Here is a 5,641-nt window from a genome sequence, read left to right as displayed (position 1 = left end):
GTTGCGATAGATGGCACCAGCATTGCCGAATGGACAAATAGAAAGAAAGAAAAAGGAGAAAGGAAGGAAATAAAGAGGAAAAGAGAGAACACTGCTGCGGGGCTGCCACTCACAGTGGCGCCAAACCCAAAAAAAAGGGGCTTGCATATTAGGTAACCGCTCGTGGTGTCCGACAATTAGTGGATTTAGAAGTTTCTCTTCAGAGAGAATTTTTGGCCTCAAAGTGAGTAGGAGACAGGTTTTTCACCAATGTGTTCTTGCATTTGATTCTAAGTTTACTTTCTGAGAGAATATTTGGCCACAAACTAAACAGGAAAAAGGGTTCTCACCTCTGTGTGTTCTTGTATGTGTTTTGAACTGTCCCTTCTCTGAAAATCTTTGACCACAAACTGAGGAGGAAAAAGGGTTTTCTCTCCAGTGTGGGTTCTTGTGTGTATTTTTAAGTTTCCCTTTTCTGACAATCTTTGGCCACAAACTGAGTAGGAAAAAGGGTTTTCAACTGTGTGTTCTTGCATGTGTTTTTAAATTTACCTTCTGTGAGAATCTTTGGCCACAAAAAGGGTTCTCACCAGTGTGTGTTCTTGTGTGTCTTTTCAAGCTTCCTTTCTCTGAGAATCTTTGGCCACAAGCTGAGCAGGAAAAATGTTTTTCACCTGTGTGTGTTCTTCCATGTGTTTTTAAGTTTACCTTCTGAGAGAATCTTTGGCCACAAACTGAGCAGGAAAACGGTTCCTGTCCTGTGTACTCTTGCATGTGTTTTTAAGTGTCCCGTCTGACCGAATCTTTGGCCACAAACTGAGCAGGAAAAAGGTTTCTCATGGGTGGGGGTACTTGTGTGTGTTTTTAAGTCACCCTTCTGTGAGAATATTTGGCCAGGAACTGGGCAGGAAAAATGTTTCTCAACTGTGTGTGTTCTTGTCATTATTTTTAGGTGACAGTTCTGCGAAAGATTGGCTACAAACTGAGCAGGAAAAATATTTTTTCAGCTGAGTGTGTTCTTGCATGTATTTTTAAGTTTACTTTCTGAGAGAATCTTTGGCCACAAAGTGATCTGGAAAAGGATATCTCACTGGTGTGGGTTCTTGTGTGTGTTTGCAATCACCCTTCTGAAAGAATTTTTGGCCACAAACTGAGCAGGAAAAACGTTTCTCCCCAGTCTGGGTTCTCATGTGACTTGTTAAGTGCCTCTTCTGAGAGAATCTTTGGAAAAACCTTTCCCTTCTGTGTGTATTCTTAGGTGCAGTTTCAAACTCCTCTTATGAGCAAACATTTTCCAAGACTGAGAACATTTCCAGTGTTTGGTATAAAATATCAACTTCTGACCCAAGACAAGTTGAGGGCATACTGTAGATATCCTCTTCTTCCTTCTCTTTCTCCGCTTCTTTTATCAAAGTTGCTCTGGCTCGGCCTCCTGTTTCTCATTAATCATGGCTGTTCATGGCTGTTGTCTCATTCAAACTTGTACTTAAAAACTAGCGCTTCAACCACCAGCTTCAACCACCAGCTTCAACCAGAGGTTCGAGCACGCTAACTGATTCTCAAACTTGGCCAAGCTATCTAGCCTTGCTTGGTCGCAGAATAGTAGCATGGGAGGTAAACGTGGTGACATCCTGATTTCCACTTTGTAATATTGTAGTTAAATAGTTTATAGTTTAGAATTAACCACAGCAGAACAGGCCTTGTAGCTCAGTGGTTAGAGCACTGGTCTTGTAAACTAGGGGTTGTGAGTTCAATTCTCACTGAGGCCTGATTGTACACTAAACATTAACTGCGCAAGCTCGACATATAAGAGTTGAGGGTGTAATTCCACATATCTTGTCCATGGTACTGGTGACCAGCAGTTATGTGATGACTTGTTATTGTCTTTGAGGATCATAAGGGAAATTTTATAATTTCAGACGGCACACAAATGTGTCCACACTGGATGAGAATCACTGGCTTACAGTCCTGTTTAGACTACATTTTCAAGCGTTTCTTTTGGTCAATCTTCTAAAAGGTTGACAGTTTTGCCAAGCAAGGCCGCGTACCTCATTAATAAGAGCATTAGAATTGTAACTCAGAGGGTGTGAGTTAAATTCCCACTAGAGTCTGACAGACAGCTACATCTGCTAACCCTGCTTGGTTGTAGTGTGTTTGAATTTTTGATTAGCGGTAGGTGTTAAAGCCTCATTGCTAGCAAGAGAACTAGTCTTGCAAACAAAGATTCACTCGCTGTGTTTCAATTCACAGGCTGCATCCCCAGAAATACTTTTTTTTGCCAATTATCAGGCTGCATGACATGACTTCTGGTGCGACGCGAACGCACGTCATGTGACACACGAATTCAGCCTTGAAACCGGCATTCTTTAAATGGCAACAGATGCTGAGCGGAGACTACACATATTTTAAAGTAATTTCCCATATTACTCTTTCAAATATCTATTCAGAAACTCTGAACATATAAGGACATATTTATTGAGAGAAAACAGGGCAGGAGGGGGAGTTTGTTCCCCTCAGCAACTGGTTAATCAATATAGTCTACATTCCAACATAATCATACGATCAAGAACAGTGGAGCCTCGGTTTTCGGCCACAATCCGTTCAAGAAGGCTGTTCCAGAAGTGAATCGTTCAAATTCCAAATAATGTTTTCCCTTTACAAATAATAGAAAAAAAATTATCTATTCCAAGCAAAAAAACCTGCCTTTTTTTTTGTCCGATCGCGCAACTGCAGCGCAGCGCCGATGTCAGGTTTATTTCGATGACTGAATAACTATTAAGAGAAGAGCAACAGCAAACAAACCACAAGTGAGACAGAATATTAAGTCTTTTCTCGGGAGGAGTGCAGTACAGATAGCTTACAACAATCTCTACACACACTAAATATCTGTAGGCACTCCCGCTCTTTTTATTTGGATTTGCCCTACCCACAGTGTGAGACATAAACCACTAAAGGGGAGGAGGAAAGCATGTGGGCTTTGTCTCGTAAGGAAAAAATCACTAGGTGTTTACATACTGATAAGAACATCTGGGAAGAGGAGTTTGAGTGGACTGGATACAGAAGAAAAACCTTTGACCTCTAGTTAAAACATAGCAAGGGAAGTTTTACGACCTTGTGTAGGATGCAACAAGCTAAGTTATTTATTACTGGTAATATACGTTCCAACCTAATCCTACGATAAAGATAGTTAGCAAAAACCCTGACTTTAATGGTCACTTGGAGGTTCATCTGGGGTGCAAGACAGCAATGAGGCACGTTGTCTAACAAAGTGGTCTTTGTTAGAAAGGAACTGTCCTTCTGTGGTACATCATAAAAACACCAAGGCCAAACAGCAAGCATATATTGCAGTAATATCGCGGTAAAGCATTGATTAGAGAACGCATGATAACATATATATATACACATTTTTCTAACAATTCCCTCCTGTTTATCATAAGTTCTCAGAGACCCTTTTATCACCTAAAAGCGGCCATTTCAAAAAGATTTTCAGCCGTAGGATCACAATTCATAAGAACAAATTTACACCCGGGAGGAGATCGAGCCTTAATAATCAATGTCAGAGTCGGGAAACAAATCGGACAGGTTTACCACAGGAGCTTCAAAGATGGAGCCATCGCTAGAGCGACAACCCTCGTCAGTCGCAAAGTCGTCCCCTTGGAGCAACGGAAAAGTCTCAGCTGCTGGAGAGATAGCAGTTGTAATTAACCTGTTAATTAGAGACCGGAGACACGGAATACAACAACATCCACACAAGTCAAGTCAAGTTTCAAGTTTATTTGTATAGCCCTAAATCACAAGCAGTCTCAAAGGGCTTCACATAGACAGAAATTGACAATTATTCTCAAAGCATCCCCTGATCTTAAGCTCCCAAAAGGGCAAGGAAAAACTTAAAAACCCCTAGCAGGGGGAAAATGAGAAACCTTGAGAAGGGACCACAGATGGAAGGATCCCCCTTTCAGGATCACCAGGTTGAAATGGATGCAGAGAGGGCACAAATGATACAACATGAAAATCAATTAAATAAAAAGTGGATGTCCATGTCACAGCAGAGGGCTGCCGAAAGGAGCCCTCAATTGTCCTGGCAGTGCTCTTCGAGGAGGTTGAGCTGCAGTTCCCCTATCCTGAATTGGCCACGAGAATCCAGATAGCCGCTGTCAGCATGGGTACCACCTAACCACCTCCCCGGCCGGGGAGGGGGGAGGGAGGGGGTGTAGAGGGAGAGAAAACAAACTCCAGCCGAATCGGCCACTACAGGTTAGTTAAAGGCCATGTCATAGAAATGTGTCTTTAAACGTGTCTTAAATGTTTCTACTGAGGTAGCAGTCCTAATATCCATTGGTAGGGCATTCCAAAGCTCTGGAGCCCGAATAGAAAATGCTCTAGAGCCTGCAGACATTTTCTTAGCCCTCGGTGTCGCTAAAAGGGTAGCGTTTTGCGAACGAAGGTTACGAGACGGAACATAAGGAACAACTAGGTCGACGAGATATGAAGGCGCTAAGCCATGCAGCGATTTATAGGTTAATAGAAGAACCTTGAAGTCACATCTTAAATGGACCGGAAGCCAATGTAAGTTGGCTAGTATTGGGGTAATGTGATCAAATTTTCTTGTCCGAGAGAGCAGCCTTGCAGCGGCATTTTGTACTAACTGTAGACTTTTGATGCGGGACTTAGGAAGACCCGAAAATAGTACATTACAGTAGTCCAGGCGCGACGTGACGAACGCATGTATAATAGTTTCCGCATCACCGGTCGAGAGGATCGGACGAATCTTTGCAAGGTCAAAACAGCAGAAAAAACGGCAAGGGAGACTAGGACCGAGGAAACCAGGGTACGGTGCTGTCCGAACACGTTTAGCCAGTCGTTCCAAACCTCCGTGTTCACTCCACTGTGTTCCTTCATTTTCCCATTCAAGGTCCTCAGGCCCTCAAGGACCTGGGACAGGCTTCCATCAGCGGCAGTATTATTTGGAATAAATGTGCAGCATTGCTCACCAAACATGGCGCAGACACCACCCTCTTTTGAGAGTAGCATGTCAAGGGCCATTCGGTTCTGGAAAGCCATGAGGGAAGTCGCGGCCAGTTGGGAGGGGACCGACCTGAAACCCGCCTCGGTCCAATTTCCAAGCCTCTGCACGTTGTAATGGATGTAGTTGATCCTGTCGACATTTTTGTTAAGCGTACACCACCAACACAGGGTGAATTCAAAACCAGCTGCTATCTGATTCACCAGCCTACACTTATCCGGTACTCCTCTGGGAACACCAATTGCATCAATTTCGGTCAGATCATCGTCGGCTCTCAAATTCAAAGATATTTTGTTTTTTTTACCAGCTTTTTTTTTTTTCTTTTTTTTCAGATCTTGGGATGTTGATACTTATACAATTTAGCTTGACTACATTCTCTGAAAGCAATGGCTTCTTTTTTTCTTTCTTCAATGGATATTACTATATAGAATGCTCTGTCACACATTTCAGTCCAATAGACGTGATAGATTTCACACAATCTTAAAATTCAACCACTCTTATGAAAGGGACCCAATTAGCTCGTGGGAAGCACAAGTGATTCCAGAACACGAGAGGCTTTCGTGAGTGGTATCAAAACCCGCGTTGGGTTGATTCCCACATTGGGCGTCATTATTTATTTTACTCTTTATCCTTCCCGGT

At 42.8% G+C, this 5,641-nt stretch overlaps 1 non-coding gene across 1 annotated transcript; it reads left to right on the top strand.

The window, feature by feature from the left end:
* The first annotated feature begins 1,675 nt into the window (after positions 1-1,675).
* Positions 1,676-1,748, top strand: trnat-ugu (transfer RNA threonine (anticodon UGU)). Its single transcript has one exon. It is a non-coding gene; the product is annotated as a tRNA-Thr (tRNA).
* Positions 1,749-5,641: the final 3,893 nt, after the last annotated feature.

The sequence above is a fragment of the Syngnathus typhle genome, linkage group LG20 (assembly GCF_033458585.1).
Source record: "Syngnathus typhle isolate RoL2023-S1 ecotype Sweden linkage group LG20, RoL_Styp_1.0, whole genome shotgun sequence".
Classification (NCBI taxonomy): domain Eukaryota; kingdom Metazoa; phylum Chordata; class Actinopteri; order Syngnathiformes; family Syngnathidae; genus Syngnathus; species Syngnathus typhle.
This window is presented reverse-complemented; position numbering and strand designations above follow the sequence as displayed.